Consider the following 20,657-nt stretch of genomic DNA (forward strand, 5'->3'; position numbering starts at 1 on the left):
CCGTCCTCAGCACTGTCACCCACACAACTACCCCCTCCCCCCTACAGCCCGTCCTCAACACTGCCACCCACACAACTACCCCTTCCCCCTACACCCCGTCCTCAGCACTGTCACCCACACAACTACCCCTTCCCCCCTACACCCCGTCCTCTGCACTGCCACCCACACAACTACCCCTTCCCCCTACATCCCGTCCTCAGCACTGTCAGCCACACAACTACCCCTTCCCCCTACACCCCGTCCTCAGCACTCTCACCCACACAACTACCCCCTCCCCCCTACACCCCGTCCTCTGCACTGCCACCCACACAACTACCCCTTCCCCCTACACCCCGTCCTCAGCACTGCCACCCACACAACTACCTCCTCCCCCCTACACCCCGTCCTCTGCACTGCCACCCACACAACTACCCCTTCCCCCTACACCCCGTCCTCAACACTGCCACCCACACAACTACCCCTTCCCCCTACACCCCGTCCTCTGCACTGCCACCCATACAACTACCCCCTCCCCCCTACACCCCGTCCTCAGCACTGTCATCCACACAACTACCCCCTCCCCCCTACACCCCGTCCTCAGCACTGCCACCCACACAACTACCCCCTCCCCCACCCCCCTTCCTCTGCACTGCCACCCACACAACTACCCCTTCCCCCTACACCCCGTCCTCAGCACTGTCACCCACACAACTACCCCTTCCCCCCTACACCCCGTCCTCAGCACTGTCACCCACACAACTACCCCCTCCCCCCTACACCCCGTCCTCAGAACTGTCACCCACACAACTACCCCCTCCCCCCTACACCCCGTCCTCAGAACTGTCACCCACACAACTACCCCCTCCCCCCTACACCCCGTCCTCAGAACTGCCACCCACACAACTACCCCCTCCCCCCTACACCCCGTCCTCTGCACTGCCACCCACACAACTACCCCTTCCCCACTACACCCCGTCCTCAGCACTGCCACCCACACAACTACCCCCTCCCCCCTACACCCCGTCCTCAGCACTGTCACCCACACAACTACCCCTTCCCCCCTACACCCCGTCCTCAGCACTGCCACCCACACAACTACCCCCTCCCCCCTACACCCCGTCCTCAGCACTGCCACCCACACAACTACCCTTCCCACCTACACCCCGTCCTCTGCACTGCCACCCACACAACTACCCCTTCCCCCCTACACCCCGTCCTCAGAACTGCCACCCACACAACTACCCCCTCCCCCCTACACCCCGTCCTCTGCACTGCCACCCACACAACTACCCCTTCCCCCCTACACCCCGTCCTCAGCAATGTCACCCACACAACTACCCCTTCCCCCCTACACCCCGTCCTCTGCACTGCCACCCACACAACTACCCCTTCCCCCCACACCCCGTCCTCTGCACTGTCACCCACACAACTACCCCTTCCCCCCTACACCCCGTCCTCTGCACTGCCACCCACACAACTACCCCTTCCCCCTACATCCCGTCCTCAGCACTGTCACCCACACAACTACCCCCTCCCCCCTACACCCCGTCCTCAGCACTCTCACCCACACAACTACCCCCTCCCCCCTACACCCCGTCCTCTGCACTGCCACCCACACAACTACCCCTTTCCCCCACACCCCATCCTCTGCACTGTCACCCACACAACTACCCCTTCCCCCCTACACCCCGTCCTCTGCACTGCCACCCACACAACTACCCCTTCCCCCTACATCCCGTCCTCAGCACTGTCAGCCACACAACTACCCCTTCCCCCTACACCCCGTCCTCAGCACTCTCACCCACACAACTACCCCCTCCCCCCTACACCCCGTCCTCTGCACTGCCACCCACACAACTACCCCTTCCCCCTACACCCCGTCCTCAGCACTGCCACCCACACAACTACCTCCTCCCCCCTACACCCCGTCCTCTGCACTGCCACCCACACAACTACCCCTTCCCCCTACACCCCGTCCTCAGCACTGTCACCCACACAACTACTCCCTCCCCCCTACACCCCGTCCTCTGCACTGCCACCCCACACAACTAACCCTTCCCCCTACACCCAATCCTCAGCACTGTCACCCACACAACTACCCCTTCTCCCCACACCCCGTCCTCAGCACTGTCACCCACACAACTACCCCTTCCCCCCTACACCCCGTCCTCTGCATCAACACTCCCACGCGCCCCGCAATGTCACCCCCTACACACACACACACACCCCTAACCTTCACTCACTTCACCACCCCCCCATGCACAACCACCCCCTCTCGCTGCGAACACCCACCTGCCACAGCCACCCACCCCATGCTACTATGCACCCCTTCTCCCCCCCACACACACACCCACAGCTGCCCCCCCCCAGTGCATGCTCTGGTTGCAGGCTCCCCGCCCCACAGCCATGTGCCAGGGTTTGTGACCCACAGCCTGGCCACCACCATGCACCGGGTCACAACGTTTGGAGAAGGCGGGTGTAGGGGCTGGTGGCGGGGGCGTCAGGCAGCTGGGGGGACAGGGAAAGAGGGTCAGGCGGGGAGCAAATCTGTATGTGTCTCCCCCCCCCCCCCGTTTCAATGGCGCTGGGCGGCCCCTGGTGCGACCCACGCCGCGGGGGCGGCCGCCTTCCAGCGGCAGCAGCAGGCTCGGGAGCTTTGTCTGCCCCGCTGCCCCGGGCACCGAGCTCTCCTCCCTCCCGGGGCCGGGCACCACCCCTCCCGGCCGCCCCTCGCCCACTGCCCATGTGCTCATCGCTGCCTCCCCCCAGCCCAGCCATGCGGCGGGGGGGGGGAGAGGAGGGGGCGTGTCCCATCCCCCTCCGGGGCGGGGCGGCTGCAGCCCCGGGCCCCCTCCGCTGGCACAAGGCTCCCCCCCCCCCGCAGCCCTGACTGTATTTTTCCATTACCCCATCCCCGGCCCCGCCTCCGGCTCCCACGTGCGCCGGTCCCCCCCCGGCCGTGGTCCGGCGCATGTGTGGGGCGAGGGGGGGGGAGCCCCTGTGCGCCCCCCCCTCCCTCCTGCAGCCCGGCCGGTGGGAATCAGCGGGCAGGTCCGTCGCGTCCCTCAGCCCCAGCTCCGCGGGGGGGGGGGTTTCGAGGGGTCCATTGATCCGAGCCAGCCCCCTGCGCGGGGTGCGGCAGCCCCCAGCTGAGGGGCAGGGGGGCTCGGGGGGGGGAATCGGAGGCTAAAGGAGGGGAGCAGCTATAAGCGCCCCGCCCCACACACACACCCGCCCGAGCGCCCTGCAAAGCCCGCCCGCCCCCGCCGAGCCCCGGGCCCGCAGCGCGTAACCCGCGGTCCCAGCTCGCGTCCCGGCGCGGAGCGTCGCTGCAAAGCCCCGGCTCCCCGCGGCTGCTCCGGGAAGGGGCCCTCGGGCGGCTCGCCCGCTCCCCGGCGGAGGGGCGGGCGGTGCGTGCACGGGGGAGAGGCGCTGTCTGCCCTGGGGGCTGCTGCTGGGATCCTCTCCTCGGGGCTGCGCTCCCCTGGGTGCCCCCAGGCCGGGCAGCTCCGCCGCCTCCTCCCCCTCTGTGTGTCTCTCTCTCCCTGGGGCGCTGCTTGCCTTGGTGCCGCTCGCACTCCCCAGGCTGGTCCCCGCTTCTCTTCCCGGATCTCTGCTCCCCTCAGAGGTGCTGGCTCCCGGGGCTGGGAAACTCTCCCCCTGGAGTCCGGCTCCCACAGCCCGGCTCGCTTAGCTCGCTCGCTCTCTGTCTGCTTCCCGGTCCCCGGCTCTCTGCTCCCCTCAATGCTGCTGGCTCCCGGGGCTGGTTTAGCTCTCTCCCCCTCTCTCTGTCTCCTCCTCCTCTTCTTTCTCCTTCTCCCTCTCGCTTTTTATCTGTCTCCTTCTTCCCTTTTCTCCAAGATTTCTACCGCAGCCCAAGGCACCCCAGATCTCGGCGCCCCTGGGTGCTGCCTGCTGGCCCCCCTCCCAGATCTCGGCACCCCTGGGTGCTGCCTGCTGGCCCCCCTCCCAGATCTCGGCACCCCTGGGTGCTGCCTGCTGGCCCCCCTCCCAGATCTCGGCGCCCCTGGGTGCTGCCTGCTGGCCCCCCTCCCAGATCTCGGCACCCCTGGGTGCTGCCTGCTGGCCCCCCTCCCAGATCTCGGCGCCCCTGGGTGCTGCCTGCTGGCCCCCCTCCCAGATCTCGGCACCCCTGGGTGCTGCCTGCTGGCCCCCCTCCCAGATCTCGGCGCCCCTGGGTGCTGCCTGCTGGCCCCCCTCCCAGATCACGGCACCCCTGGGTGCTGCCTGCTGGCCCCCCTCCCAGATCTCTGCTCCCTGGGTGCTGCTGGCAGAGATGCTCTCCCACCCACTTGTCTCTGTCCCCCAGGCGCTGGTGCAGGGTTTGTGCAGGGGCGCGCACACACACCCACCCACAGAGGTGTTGTGCTGGAAGGGGACTCCCTGAGACTCCCAGTCAGTGAGAGCTCAGGAGCGCTCCAGCCATTGCTGGAGGGAGAGGGTTGCATTACCCTGCTCTCGCCCTGGGGGTCCAGCCTGGGCTGCAGAACAGCCAGGCAATACCAGTTCTCCAGGGGAGACCCTGTGTGTGGGAGAAGGAGGTGGGGGAAGCAACCAGGACAGCTCCAGAGCCCCCAGCCCAGCTGCTCATTCCACAGAGCAAGCAGCCCCCCCACTCGTCCCCCTCCTGCTGCCTGCGGTAACAGAAACCTACGCTCCGCACAGAACACAGGCCAGGGTGGGAGGCAGGTGCTGCTTTGCCCCAGGGATGACCTGTTCTGTGCCGTGCCCTACAATACACAGCACACAACACCGATGCGCACGTACTGCATACAACCACCCTGCGCCGGGGCTCAACTGAGCAGGCAACTAGCTGCCCCAGCAACGGCCTGTTCGGCGGGCCCCAGTCTGTGACGCACTCTGTTCTATACGCCACAGAGTTCAGGGTGCGGCAGAACAAAGCCCCGGCCTTCCTAGCTGCCACAGCGCTGGCCACTTGGAGCGTCGCAGAGACAGCTGGATCCAGAGGCCAAATATACATCCCCTTGCAGAGGAGGCATAAGCAGGGGGTGGGCTCGGTGGACCAGAAAGCCCCACAGCCCAGCTGGGAGGAGAGGAAGGGTGGCCCTATGGTGAGCTGCAGCTTCTGGGAGAAATGTTAGAACGTCCCAGTGCAAAAGGGGAAGAAATGACCTGGCCAGTTTGCTGAGGAAGGACAGCCCAGAGGCCAGGGCACCAGCCTGGCGTTCGGGAAGTGGGCGTTCAATTCTTCCAGAAACCCGGCTGTGTGACCTTAAATGAGAACGAGGGCCCTGACTCACCTCCCAGGGGCGCTGCGAGAATAAAAACATGATTTCTTTGTGATATGCTTCGATACTACAGCAGTGGGGCCATGTGAGTACTGTAGCTAGGTAAGTACCCTGGAGACATGAGTCCTGGTGAGCACGTGTGAAGCACACCGGTTAGAATGGCCCCACTCCAGGATCTTTATCCACTGTCTTAGTAACCCATAGATGCTTCTAGTGGGAGCCAGGGCAGTGTTATCCAACTCTAACAGCCCCCTACTAGAGATCAGCAGCAGGGTTTGAACGTGGCATCTGCGGCACCAAACCACAGACCTCTACCAATTGTGCTAAGGGACTACATTAGCTAGAAGCAGTAGCAGGTTGTTATCTTCTGAATGGACCAGCCTGGGGAGCGGCACAAGCTGCACACTGAGCACGCCTGTTTCATCGTCATGTCAATGAGCCTGTGGTTTTCGCTCTAGCCGGCAGCACCTACCAGGTCTCCCGCAAGGCCCTGCCATTCCTCACCGGCTGACTCACTGCCAGGGGGCTGTGTGCATGGCACCTGCGCTCATCTCCTCGCCTGCAAGCCTTTCAGAAGTGCCTGCAGTCAAACGCCCGCTCCCCACGCCGGGGCTGTCAGAATATACTCAGGCCTTGGACGCAGCAGGGGTCAAACCCACCTGACTTCATTGATCAAACTGGCTAGAGGAGTAACTCTTGGCTCCGTTCCTGGGGGATTTGGGTTGGGCCGGGGAATTTCCCAGCCTCCTGATCTGGGCGACCCAGCCCACAATAAATACACAATAAATCACAATAAAACGAATGTGCCTTGGAAATCTTCCCACTCCAGTGCCTTACTGAGCAGCTCATCACCTCCCCAGGCTGCCCAACGCCAGGCATCTCATAGCCGGGCTGGCAGAAGGGCATGGATTATTTGGCATCCAAATGTCCTTAACCCAATATTATCCTGAGTGGGCCATGGAGAAGTTCCAAGATGACCCCACTCCTGGCTCAAGTCCGTCATGTACGATTCTTCCAGCTGCAGAGATGGCTCATCTGTCCCTGGACCACTGGTTTGGACCAGAGGGTGCCCCATATACTAACACTGTCCATGGCAAAGGACCAAATCGGTATGGGGGGAAAAGGGAGAGGAGAGACAAAATTTCCTCTCCCCACCCAAGAAATCCACCTTTTTAATTTTTTGCATGAATGTGGTGATGTGCTGACAGCTTTCGAACCTGAGACCTCCACCCCACAACTGGGGCAGCCTGGGTATTATCAACAGGACAAGCTTAGCAATGGTCCACCTAACAGCTCATCGCTGTCCTGGATGCATGGCCACGGGTCTGGACGGAGACCCACCAACCTCATTCCGTGCAGGGCAAGCGATGGCTGGTTGTTGCTGACCCGGGCTGGATGCAAACCAGTGAGCTGGGGTGAACAGCTCCAACCCCCCTCCCCAGTTCCCACTTAGAGCACTCTGTGCCCCACTCCGAGTCCCCCTGGCCCTCCCACAACTGGACTTGGCAGCCAGGGCTTGTGTTCGGGGTCTGTAGGTCCCGAGAGAGCTGCCCTGGCAATCCTATAACCAGCTATGGCTGGGACTGCTCAGACAGTATCTCTTCCAATCCCCCTCAGGTCTGCTGATGAAGCTACAACAGAGGCCAGGGTATGAACGAGCCAGCAGCTCTCCCCGCTCATCCGCACTGGGCTCCAGCCCCTCGTGTAGGGGGCCTCTGCAGATCACAGGAGCAGGCTCTATCTGCCTTGGAAAGCAATAGAGAGGGCAAAGGAGGAGGAAGGCACAGGCTCATTGACATGACGATGAAACAGGCGTGTCGGATGTAGAGTTAGCAGGGCCCTGTGCACAGCTTCATTTTCGGGGGCCCCCCCTCGGGACCCAGCCAAGAAAAAGAACATTCTCTCTTATCTCCCCCCCCCCCCGTTTTTCATTCTGTTTTTCTTCCTCCTTCTCCTATATTATAAGTAATAAGAAGTAAATGACAATAAAGTGAGGTACCTTGATTGGGGCAGGGGATTGGGATGCAGGAGAAGGTGCAGGGGTTGGGCTCTAGGAGGGAGTTTGAGTGCTGGGTGCGGGCTCTGGGCTGAAGCAGGGGGTTGGGATGCGGGAGGGGGTGAAGGGTGTGGGCTGCAGGATCTGGGCTGGGACAGGGGGCTGGCGGGTGGGAGGGGTGAGGGGTGCAGGCTCTGGGAAGGATTTTGGGTCCAGGGTGGAGGCTCTGGGCTGGGGCAGGGGGTTGGGGTGTGGCAGGGGGTAAGGGGTGTAAGTGCCACCCGGCAGCTCCCATTGGCTGCAGTTCCCGGCCAATGGGAGCTGTGGAGTCGGTGCTCGGGGCGGGAGGGAGGCAACGCCAGCAGCCTTAGCCCTGCTGCTGGCACATCTCTGCGTGCGCCTTGGGGGGGAGGGGGGCAGTGGGTCTCTGAGCACTGCCTGGGGCGGGGGCAGTATGCGGAGCCCCCTTCCCCCTTCCAGGGGCACACAGAGATGTGCCAGCAGCCGTTGGCTTCCGGGAGCGGCATGGGGCCACCGGCTGGGACTCAGGGGCAGGGTGTCAGGTGTGATGTGTCCTGCATTTTGAGGGCCCCACATCATTGGGGGCCCCATGCCACCGCACTGTTTGTTTCATGGTCAATCCGCTTCTGCACAGGCTCTGGGGAGGGTTTCAAAAGTCCTCCACCAGCCCCGTCACACGAATCAGCATTTCCAGGGTGGAGATCAGACGGAGCAATGAAGGAGGCCAGCCGGGAGCATAGGTGCTGGAACTAGGGGCAGGGTGGATAAACATCAATGATTTTTTTTAAAATTTTTTAAAAAAATCAGATTTTTTTTTAAAATTGGATTTTTTTTTAATTTAAATTGGATTTTTTTGATAAAATGCTTTTTGAGGAAAAAACCTATCCAAAGATAGTTTTAATGAAGATACCTTATAGCTCAAAGATGTCTCATCATGGAATCGGGATTATAATTCTAATTCTATAATATGAGACAATATATTCATGTAATAAGAAAAGTTTTCTAAATGAGTTCCAATAGTTCATGGATTAGGGACCCAATCTTATGGGGGGTCTGTATAGATTATTTAGGCTAATCTTTCTCTCTACCCAGTGGGACTCAGTGCTCAGTCTAGAAGATACCATCAGAGATGCTTAGTTTTGCCGTTCTCAAACTGCGGATTTGTGTCTCCAGAGATAACATGCTTGTTAACAGCAAAAATGTTTTAAAATAAATAAATAATATAGAGAGGTGAGAAATAACAGACCTCCACCCTATTGTCCCTCTGCAAATCTGTGTTCACAGCGTCAATCCCTTACCTCTTTCTCAAAGTGCAAAGTTTCAACCAGTTCAATGAACAGAAGATTGGTGGGGACGGAATAGATCTGGGCCAGGAGAAGAAGTCTGGCGAGAAATGTGAGAAGGGAGAGACAGGCAGTAGAAACAAAAGTGTAACTGTTTGAGCAGCATATTCCAGAATGCACTTTTATGTAGAAACCCACGATTAAATCAAGCCTTCCTGACTAGTGATTTAAATCATGTCAAATCCACCCTGACTAGGGGTGCTGGGGGTGCTACCGCACCCCCTGGCTGGAAGTGGAGTCCAGCATAGGCAGCATTCACAGTTTGGCTCAATGATTCTCAGCGCCCCTGCTATACAAATTGTTCCAGCCCCCCTGGCCGGGAGCGCAGGGCCTGGAAGGAATGAACATCCCAGCTAAGGTGGGGCAGGCAGTTGGGAAATGCACCCTCTCCATGCTTCCGAGGCTGGCCCAGGGAGCAGCAGAACTGAGCAGGCGGAGTGACGGAGGGCAGCTAGACCAGTGCCGGCACAGACAGATGGCCCAGCTTGCCCTGCCCATGCCCTTGGGAGGTCACTCTAAGACCCTTGGCACCTCTGCTGCAGGTCCCTTTGGCACCGTTGTCATGTGAACGCGCCCCTGCTGGAGGCTAGACCGAGATCCTGCTGATTTCGCTGCCCAACTCTTCAAGGGCACCGACTTACAGTCCCCTGGGCTGGATCTGAACCGATCAGTGAGAGACAACAGGCTCTGGCATCCTGTCGCCAGTCCCTGAGCATACCTCCCCTTCCCCGCCATCAGCACCGCGAGGTTCCCTCCTTAATCTGCTTTTAATGCTGCAGCTTAAGGCCTCCCGTCTTGTGACTCCCTTGGCCCTTGGGCGCTGTCTGTCACAAAGCCACGCAGCCAGCAGCCTGGCAGTCCACCCCCCTTTCTGCCCCCACTGGCGCTCAGCAGCGCTCGGTGATGAGCAGCCACAGGGGGCTCTGGTCCCACCGCCTGGCAACATGCAGCCACGTGGTGCTCCCATGCAAACACCGGGTAACGTACAGCCACACAGGAGCACGGCGACGTGGGGCTCACACAGAGCTGCATTAGAGACACATGCGGCTCTTGGCACATTCCCTTCGCCAGCTAATAATGACTCCTTTCACCCAATGATCTCAAAGCACGTTCGCTGAGTTTATTTTTCATAACCACGCAGGTCATTTTGTTCTGGCGTAAGAGATGGGGAAACTGAGGCACAGGGAAGGGCTGGGGCTTGCCCAGAGTCACACAGTGAGTCAGGGGTAAAGCTGGCAATAGAACCCAGGAGTCCTGGCTCCTTGTTCGAGCCACTCGATGACAGTGTGAGAGCGTGCACCCTTCTACCCAGTCCCTTGTGAACGACCTAACGCGCAGCGACGTATCTGGTCAGATCGCCGCCCGGCTCAAGCCTCCCTCAACCCTGGCTGAGCTTGAGAAAGAACCGATCCTGCCCCCGGAGAAGGGAAACCCAGCGGCAGGTTTGGCTCTCGTAAAGTCCCTGCCAGCAGAACGGCTCTGCCCAGCTCTGCAGAGGGTAGAGAGCGGGTGGGGAAGAAAGTATCTCCCAACAGGGCGGTGTGGCAGATCTCCGATGCGATAAAGCTAAAAATAAGCCGGCGTGAGCTCAGCTGCTTTGTTGCTGACTACAATGGCTGGGGATATTTTTAGCTGTGGTGGGCTTAGCTGCAGGGCTGCTCGGGAACCCCTGGGGACCCCCGCAATCCCAGGAGCTGCAGGGTGGCTCCAGGGGTGCTGTGGACACGGTAACTTTAGAAACAAAACACAAACAGCACACCTTCCCTCCCTGGCTGACTCACTTCACATCCCTTCGCTCTCTCGCTCTCTCCCTGTGCCTCCCAGTGTATTGCTAACCCCAAGCGCTTCAAAACCAGGAGGCAGGTCCCCAAGGCATGAGGTTTTCAAGCCTATTAAACGCTGGTTTCTGTTTATTTGCCGCTTGCCACTTGAGGATTTACAGGTCATTTTTTCCAGCTTGTCCCCTCCATTGTGGGGGCTAGAGAGGGAGCATCTCTCCAAATCACAGGACTCCAGGAGACAGGGCTTTAAGGAAAACCCCCAAGTGCCACAAGACTAGTGATGAGATCGTGGGAGCTGGCAGGGCTGCACCCCCTCTCCATCTCCTTGCCAGCATGGCAAAGTCCCCGCACGTCTCCACCAGAGCTCTGTGTCCGGGGCAGGCTTCTCAGGGTGACACCCCATGCCCGTCTGGGACTTGGTGGCCCAGCTGCTGTTGCACCCCTTCCCCTGGGCCAGCAGCATTTCAACTTGGCACCATCCGCAGGCTGCTCTCTTGCCTGACCTAGAGGGTTAACTCCATTAGCGGGGAGCAGTAGTTGGCTGTTGTCCTCTAGCGACAGGGATGCGGCACACCCTGGGCCGGCGTGGGTGACGCTGCCAGGGGCTGCAGGGCTGTTTCGGTGGCTCACTCAGTCTCCCCTCCACCAACCCCTCTCCCTCCCCTTCGCTCTGTGTGTCTCTTTCTACCCCTCTTCTCCTCCACCACCCCCTGCTGCTACTATCTTCCCTGTCCGCTGCCCACCCAGGCACTCTGCTGGGTGTGAGCCCACCGCTGCCTGGCAGGGGCGGGAGGCAGTGCAGTTCCTGGCTTGCTCTGCTTGCAAAAGGTCCCCAGCTTTCCCAGCCTTGCCTGGCTTCAGCATGACCCTGGCCCAGCCCCACAGAGCTAGCCTGCTCTCCGTCTGGCTGAGCACTGTGGCTCCATTCCCAGCACCAGGGCCATCTGCAAGAGGAAGGGCCAAGAACATTCAGGATAAAAATAGCCATTCTGGAGAAGGAGCTGGGAGCGCGGCTTTTAATAACAAGGGCGTGTCCCTCTTAAAGGCATAGCACATGGGCTAGGCATGCTCCCCTGGCCAAACCCCAGTCCTGTCTGGCTCTAGGTGCCCACATCCGACACCAGAAACAGGAGAGACCGGCCAGGTCCTCCAGTCCATCCTGCTGTGTGCTCCATGTGACTGGAGTCTGGGGGCTCAGGCAGGGCACAGATGTGTTAGTAGTCAGGGCAGGACGCGGTTTTGTTCCCAGCTCTGTCATTGCCCCCCCCCACTCCTTTTGTGGCCTTGGGCAAGTGAATGAGGCTCACCATGCCTCAGTTTCCCTCTCTGTAAAATGGGGATACTGAGAGCCGCCCTTCTTTGTGTCATGCTCTGAGAGCCTCTGATGGGAAGCAACAGAGCAACAGAGCATATATTGTGTGTGAGGGGGTGAGATTTCAATGCCACTGTATTCACATGATCCCCCAAGATCCAGCATTCACACACATGCCCCCCCCCCCTCGCCCCCGGCCACAGTGAAATAGCTGGCCCAGGCAAATCCAGTAGAGGGGAAGACTGGGAAGCTGGCCAAACCGTCGGCACTAAACGGGGTCTTTCCTTCCCCTTGGGAAGTGGCGGAAGTGCCCATCTTAGTGGTATTGGGGGTGAGGCAGCAGGGGAGGAAGGGTCTTCCTGGGGCTGCTGGGGAGAGGAATTTGTCCAGGGAGCTGTGGGGATTGCAATGGAGCGTGTGGCGTGCTGGGCCTTGGTGTCTCCCCAGCCTGCTCCGGGCGAGCTGCAAAGAGCGAACCTGGACAACGGGCATGTCAACGGCCCATCCGGCACCCTGGCTTTGGGCCAAAGCGGGGCACAAATGCCCATGCTCTGCGTGCTTCCTGATTCCAGCCCACACCCTCCCCGGATGCAGGGGGTGTTCAGGGCACCTGGCAGAAACCTCCCCCGCCTGGCAGCTGCTGGGAAGGAGGGAGGGAGCTTGGAAAGCGGAGCTGCCGTTGAGTTTTGTTAAAGGGCAAGGAAAAAGATAAAGCAGCTTCTACTCCCTAAAATAAGGTCATTGCAAACCTCCCCTCCGAGGGGGCGGGCAGGCCGGTCCGCTCAGATTTGACTATGTTAGGATGTGCTCTGTTTGAGGGCAGATTACGCCAGGGTGAAGAATTAAGGAACGCCAGCCATTTGGAGCCGTTCCCACACATTTTGGGCCATTCCAAGGCACTTCAGCATACACTGGCCCTTGTTCTTCAGGTAGTGGGAACATCAGATACGAACCAGACTCAGCTCCCTGCCCTTGAGCCCAGATACACCCCCCCGCACCTCCACCACCCCCCAGCCAGACCCACTGTTCTGCTTGATGGCCTGTCGGGGATTGCTCTGGGCTGCTGACAGGACTCCCTTTGCAGTACAGTTTTGCTTTCAGATGATGGAGTCATCTCTGCACCTGAGCTGAAGGACAGCCTAGTGGTTAGAGCGGACTGCCGGGTCCAGTTCCCTGGCTCCGCTACTGATTCCCTATGTGCCATGGGTAAGTCATTTGGTCCTGCTCAGAGTGGTGACCTTCATTTAACTTTCCCAGCCAGGGAACAAAGGGTGAGTCTCTTTATCAAACCAAAATCAGTCTGCGGGATCTACGGGACATTCTTCCCCGGATTCTAATCACCGCAGTGCACCGGCGCTGGCTCAAGTGACCGGGCAGAGTTTCTTTAAATTGTCACCCCTGAGCCTATAGCAGGTAATAAAAGTAACACCGAGATTCTGAGGGCACGTCTATGCTACAGCGTAGCACCATGGACGGAAGGGGCTTTTCCACCGGTCTGGTTAATCCATCGCTCGGAGAGGTGGGAACTAGGTTGATGGACGAATTGTGCTGTCGACCTAGCTGCTCCTACACTGGGGTGAGGTCAACCTAACGACGGCACTCAGGGCGCCAGATTGTTCAAATTGTTCCTGAGCAATGTAGCTAGGCCGATCTAAATGTTAAGTGTAAAGTGTGTATGTGTGTGTGTGTGTGTGTGATCCAAATGTTAAGTGTAAAGTGTGTGTGTGTGTGATCTAAATGTTAACTGTAAAGCGTGTGTGTGTTTGTGATCTAAATGTTAAGTGTAAGGTGTGTGTGCGTGATCCAAATGTTAAGTGTAAAGCGTGTGTGTGTGTGTGATCTAAATGTTAAGCGTAAAGCATGTGTGTGTGTGTGTGTGTGATCTAAATGTTGTGTGTGTGTGTGTTTTGAGGGGGTAGTTATCTGTGTGTGAGGGCGGGGGTGTATGATGAGCTGGTGTGCTGAGTCTGGGCATGCCTTTTGGTTTGTGTTCATGGGTATGTCTCTGGCTCTTGAGTTGAGTCAAGAATTGGGGCCTGTCGGGGAGGAGGGGGTGTGCGTATCTGAGTCTGAGTTCAGGGAAGGGGGCCGCCCCGTGTTGGGGTTTTGTGGCCGCAGGCGGATCGCGGGTGGCTGTGGCCGTGTGTGCCGGAGGCCGCTCGTGGCTGCGTTTGAGGTGTGCGGCAGGGCGTGCGGCACGCAGGCCGGGGGCGTGCTCCACATGGGATGGGCCTGTCTGGGAGCCCAGCCTCGGCTCAGCCCCGGGCGTTACTTCCTGCTGATGAAACAGACGCTCCAGCAGCCAAGGCTGTAACTGTTTCAAGCTGGGGCCAGGGTGTGGCTGACAGGAGCAATGCAGCGAGGCTGAGACAAGGCCCCAGATCCTGGGCACGGACGGGTTTAAATTTAGAACGCCGTTCGCCTCTCATTGCGAGCTAGCCCAACACGCTGCGATCCTCCCCACCCGGCCTGGCTCGCTCCCCCACCCCTGGGCCAGCTGCGGGCGGCGTTATCCTTTCCCAGTCCCTTCCCAGCTGCCAGTCAGTCCCGGTCCCGTCCCGTCCCCCCGTCCCCGGGGCGTGTTGTACAGACACAGGGCCTTGTGTTCGTGCAGGGAGAAACAGGCTTTGCCGATGACCCACCCTGCTTTGTTCTCATGCCAATCTCTGCCTTCTGCTAACGAGTCTGCTTAGCAAGTCCCAGGAGCAGAGGTCCTTTCTTGTACTAAGGATTAGCTACCACCAGGGGGCACTCATCTCACTCATCTACCGCTCACCCCAGTTTCATGAGGATGAAACAGTGAGGGGCCTCAAGCTAGGCATCTGGATCCATACACAGGCACCCCAGGGCTGGACCCACAGTGAGGGGGCTGCCTGTCACAGGGGCCTCGTTCAGATTCTGTGGTCCATGAACCCTTGGCCTCCCTTCCGAATCCGCAAAAGAGGGGGACAATCTGCACCGGCTGTGACATGGCACCTGGGTAGCAGGAACTGGACTGTCTATCTTGAGGAGGCATCTATCCCCCATTCCTGTACTATCAGAGCATCTCCCAGCTAATGTATTTACTCCCCCCGCCTTTGTGAGGTAGGGCGGTGCTGTTATGCCCACATCACAGATGGGGAAACTGAGGCAAGTGATGTGCCCAAGGTCACACCGGATGTCTGTGGCAGAGCAGGGAATCGAACTGAACCAGAGCTCCTAAGTTGCAGGCTAGTGCCCTAATTTCTGGACCATCTGTCCTGTCCAGCGCTCCATCAAGTTACTTCACATAAGCCACTGAATGACTAGCAAATATTAACAACTTTTGGATACTGCTGTGCCAAGCCACGCTGGGTTTAGCGTGATCTGTCGCGTAGCCTGTATCGCCCCACCATGCCACACCAACACAACATGAGAAAAATCTAAATATAGAACGCTACCTAAAACAAAGTGTGACACACATCTCCTCACACCGAATGTCTCCGTTCAGTCGCCTTGCTTTGTCCTGCTTCCCGACCTGCTACCTTTGTCTGTGCACAGTCTGGTTTGGAAGCTAATCCTCAAGGGAGTCCCAGAGTTCACAAACAATGATGCTGGATGACATTGCAAGGCAAGAGACTTAAAAATAAGAAAAGGAAATATTGTGTTACTATTAGTAATGTTAACATCTGGCTCGGATCTGGCACTTTTCATCAGCAGATCTCAAAGCACTTTACGAAGGAGGCCAGTATCGTTAGCCTCATTTTACAGATGGGGAAACCGAGGCACGGTGTCTCAGCCAAGGTCAACCAGAAAACCAGCAGCAGAGCTGGAAACTGAGCCCAGCTCTCCTGTGTCCCAGAATGCTAGCCACTAGATTAACCTGCCTAGTAGAACTCATTGCCACAAGATGTCATTGAGACCAAGAGCTTAATACGATTCCAAGAGTGATTTATATAAAGAATGAGAACATCCACATCTACATTAGCTAGGATACAAACTCTCATGCTTCAGGGCATTAGATAGCACTAATTGTCAGGGGTCAGGAAGAAACTCCCCCTACCGGCAGGTTATTCCACAATTACCCATTAGGGTGCTTCTTCATTCTCTCTGAAGTATCTGACATTGGTGAGGCAGGCTGCTGGTTTGGATGGCCCACACGCAGCCATAGGAGCTGGCAGGGTCTTCACAGCTTTGTCCCCTGATGTGATTGGTCGAAACCAGTGTTATAACAAGATTCCCGTTATTGGAACAGGTGGGTGCCAGCAGATTAGCTTGGAGAATGGGAACAGCCAGGGAGCTCTCATGGGGGAATGGCCTGTGAATGGAGCTGGAGGCAGGCCACTGGTGTTCTGTGGAACGAGGCTTGCTGGGAGCTGTGATTTCTGCAAGCCGCATACACTTCCACTTTCAGGGCAGTTGGAGTCTGCCCCCAGTTTCTCTGCAAACAGTGGCCCTCAGGTTCCCCAGCTGGCAAAGTTTGGGCACCCTGTTGCATACAGGGGCATCACTGCAAGGGATGAGCACACGGCTCAAGGAGCAGGTCCCCTGCCAGCTGCTGGAGCACTGCACGCCCCTCGCGTTGCTCTGGCTGGCTTCCCAGCAACAAGTCTCCGGCATGGTCCATCGTGTCCAGCAGTTGATCAATATCTCTGCCACCACGACACTTCCCAGCCTGTCCCACACTAAGAGAGAGTGGTGCATTGCAGCTGCAGTCAGCAAGGCAGATTTGTGCCAAATGTGGCAGGGAGGCAAATGGCTCTGAGGCTGGGGCTTTGGGGAATTAATTCCTTTGCCTGTGGTGCTCAGTGGAAGGTAAAGGAGAACACATGCCTTTATAGCCGAAGGATGTGTGGGAGCAAAGGTAAGGTAGAATATACAGGGCCAGCTTTAGGAATAATCGGGGCAATGCTCGGCCCTCCGCAGCCTCTTGCTTTGTTAAAGTGTTGCACGGACACCAGTCCCACCTTGCAAGGCGGGTCAGTGTTATTATCCTATTTTTCAGATGGGGAAACTGAGGCACCGGGTGAGGGGAGGGATTTGCTTAAGATCACACAGCAAGTCAGTGGTAAAGCCAACCTGGGAGTCCTGACTCCAGCCTTCCGGTGTCACCACATCGCCTTTCTCTTTGGGGGGAAATTCTAGCCCAATTAGTTGTGGGGCTCCCCAGCCCACCATTCACTTTTTCCTGAGCCACTACGAATGAGCCTGTGGGATCTGCAACGCCCACAACTACTGCGATGGAGAGCTGTAAAGGGGGATCTCAAAAGTGCCTCGGAGAGGGATGAGGTGCTGGCACCTGGGCTCCTCTTCTGCAACACAGAGAGAGAGACACACACACACACATCCAGAGGGGTGTGGTGCAAAACAACCCATCCCCTCCTGCCAGCAGCCCTGGGGAATGTAGGCTGAGGCCTTCAGTCTTCACGCTTGAGCAGGGGAGATCGGCCCTGTGTAACAGCAGCTCTTGGAGCGCTGGATGCTGACCTGTCACTCTGCCCCCATCGTGTGACGCGGGCCATGAAATAAAGTCTGGTCTCTCCCAGCACCCCTGCGTGTCAGCAGGAAATGAATGGAGCAAATTCAGGGCTGCCAGCTTTCACAGCGTTTCGGGGGATTTTCTCTTAAAGCCCAGTGCCTGGAGTTCTTTTAAAAAAAGAAAGTTTCCAGCCCTCGTGCTGGCAGAGGAAAGCCGGTAAACATGGCCCAAGGCCAGCTAAAGGGTCTGAAACCAGAAGGCAAAGAGGAAGAACCAACAATTATTCTTATTAATAAAATCTCATTATTTTTAAGCCAGACTCGCGATTTAGAGCACTCTGTCTTGGTCTGCTTTCCTGCGCTCCCTCTAGTGTTCACCAGGCTCTATTCATCTGCTCACTCCTCTGGGCAATTAGCATTAGACACAGCCCTCCTTCCCCAGAGCCACCGGCTGTATTAACAAGGAGCCGAGTGTTCTCTGGAGATCCCTGTGCTTCCCTGTCCCCATCACCCTCCCCGCAGAACAGCCCTAGAGACACACTAAGTGCAGAAAGCAGTGACAGCAAATTAACCAGCGAGGGACAGGATCAGGTTAGAGCAGCAGCAGCAATAGCTGGCGGGACACTCCGTGACACGCCGTGCACCTCCAGCACTGTCTTAGAGCTTGTCCACACTGACAAGTTAATTCAGATTAAGGTGGGGTGTGAATAGCTCCACATGGAAACAAGCCTGTCAACGCACACAGAGCACACCCACTGATCTCCCGTCACTCCCACAATGTACACAATGATAGGCAAGGCTGTGCATTCAGGCATACACACATGCCCCTTCACACCGGAGCACAGAGTCAGTCACTTGTGCGTGCATCAGCACAGAGATGGGAATGTGCGGGCACGGGCAAAGCAATGGGCAAGTGTGCAAGGTCACGGCTGTGCCCACAGGAACACGTGCATTGCATGGTGGTGGCGTGGAAGTGTGTGCAGGATGTGTGGCGGGGTTGGGTTTTTTGCACAAATAAATGAGCGTGCACATGGGAGTGTGCACAAGGGCCAGCGTCACAACACTGGCCCTGATCCTTACTCCAGCACTGAAAGGGGTGGGGGGGGCTTTGAAAACACCCCACAGCTGTGAGGGAAGCCACTCCAGCCTTCCCCTCCTCCTCCATAAACACAGCCAGCCCATGCCCCGTAGCCAGCCGGCTAATACGCCTAGCTTATCTTAGCCAACTTGCAGGTCCAGGGCTGACTTCAAGTGAGAAAAACAAACCACAGCCAAAGGCAAGAGCCCAGCCCTCAGTCCCTCCCAAAACTTGGCCCTGTCGTGCGTGCACACACTCACTGTGAGGGCTGAGGCATGCTGGGTTACCACAGGGAAGCTGCCTGGGCTCCAGCCCATCATAGCTGGTGATGTCCAGCAAAGACCGACGAGAGCCAGTGACAGGCAGAGCTAATGCCTCCCTTGGGGAATGCTGCCTACCCACTTCCCAGAAGGACGCAATATCCTGGCCTGTGTTCAAGAAGCCAAAGATCTCCCAAGCTCTTGCCCTGCCTGCAACCAGGGAGGATGACAGGGAAAGAGACAATGATCTGCAGCATCTAACTAGAGCCAGCAGCCTGGAGCCCGCACCAAGCCATGGCACGGAACGGGACTGAGTGATCTCCTCACGGCTAAGGACAGAGATCAACTGTCTGTGTTGATCCCACTGTTAAATAAAGGGGCAGGGAGTGGGTGGGAGTGGGGAAGGGTCCTGCCTGTGTGAGCACACCAATAGTGAATACAAGGGCTTTGAACACCATCTTTCACTCTCTGGGATCCCAAAGCACTTTACAATGGAGATAGATGCAGTGTCTCTGGAATGCAGCTACCTCTGGGGAGGAATCCAGCAGCTACGACTCTAGCCCAATAGGTGGGCAGAATGTAGAGACGGGGATTGGAATATGGGCAGGATGTGGGGGCCACGAGGACCCTGCACCTCATGTGCAAGAGGATCTTACACTCTTTTCTCCTTACCCTGGCCTTTGTCTAGTTACACTGGAGGCTCTTGGCTGCAGGGACTGGCCCTTATATATGTCTGTGCAGCACCTTGCACAGTGGGGCCCTGATCAGTGATTGGGGTCTCTCTGTAACATAAATATGTGCCATAGGCTCTTTAATTTGATCAGCAGCTCTGGGGTGTGTTTGACTTGAAACATACATCCAAGGTGGGGGCGGGGGGGGGGGCGGTGGGAACCCGCCAAAGTATTTTCCATCTAGGCTGGGAGTAAGGGCCACCGGAGTCTCCAAAGGAAGCCCTCTTGTCCCAGCCCCGGGAGCGCCGCCTGTTGGCTGTAAGAATGAGATCTGGAGATCGAAGCCATGGCCAGGTCTGGACTCCGCTAGCAAACCGTGAATGGACGCGAGTGTAGCATGTCAAACGTGGCAGCAGGTGGCACCATCCTGCTGCGATTCACAGACACCACCTGGGCAAACCCCTCCTGCCCAGCGTCCTCCGGGGCTTCCCAGGGACACAGGGGGCCTGAGCAGCCCAATGGCACCACTGGGCAGGCTGCTCCTGGGGGAGGCGAGCGGAGCCGCTGGTGTGCCATGCTGAGCACCTGGATCGGGGAGGAGAAAGCGAGCCAAGGGTGCCAGGGAGGCCCCGGCAGGCCGATGCAGATTCCCTGCTGCAGCCAGGGCGACAGCGCCGGGCCGCGTGCTCGTTCTCGCTGTGAAATCCTAGCAGTGGATGCCCTCGGCGCCAGCTGGGGGCTGTGCATTGTGTGTGCAGGGAGGTGGCGCGGGCAGCTGGGACACTAGGGGACGTCGCACCAGGACAGGGCCTTGCCAGGGCCGGGCGAAAGCAGCCGGGAGGGCCAGGGCCAAGGCTATGGGGTGGGGGGGGGTGGAGGCAGCAGTGGGGGCGTGTCTCCAGGACAAGCTTGGCTCTGTAGCAGCTCTGCAGATGGCCCGGAGGGAGCTGGCAGGCTGCAGGAGCAGCTGAATGAGGGGAAAAGCAGAGCCAGCCCCAGGCGCCTGACCCCGTGCATCGCCCGGCGGGTGCAGGGCCCCAAACCCCTCCCCTGGCTCCGAGGCCAGGCCTGGGCCTCAAGCTGGGTGTCCCTTGGAGCTACCTGTTGTGTGGATTTGGGAGGGACGGCCTTGCACATCAGGACCAGCGTGGGGCAATGTTCCTCTTGCTCCCCGGAGGAAGGTCCAGCCCTGCGGGGCACGGAGCCGATGGGGGAGGGGAGAGGGGGGCAGCTTGGAGCCCGGATGGAGGGAGACAGGCAGAGGGGGAAGGAGACGCGCGGCACAGAGAGACGGGGCCATGGGAGAAGCTCAGGCCGCAGGAGCTTGGGCCCCCCTAATCCCCTAACGCACTTGAAAGGCGGTGAGGGATTTACACTGGCAGCGGGGGGGGGGGGGGGGGCGCCAGCCTTTAATCAGGGCTGACGGCCCGAAACACAGCCCCGCATTCCTGCATTGGCGCGCTGCACTTGGGCAATCAGATGTGGCAAGGGGTTGGGTTTTGCCAGCCCC

This window comes from Caretta caretta, chromosome 9, assembly GCF_965140235.1.
Source record: "Caretta caretta isolate rCarCar2 chromosome 9, rCarCar1.hap1, whole genome shotgun sequence".
NCBI classification, from domain to species: domain Eukaryota; kingdom Metazoa; phylum Chordata; order Testudines; family Cheloniidae; genus Caretta; species Caretta caretta.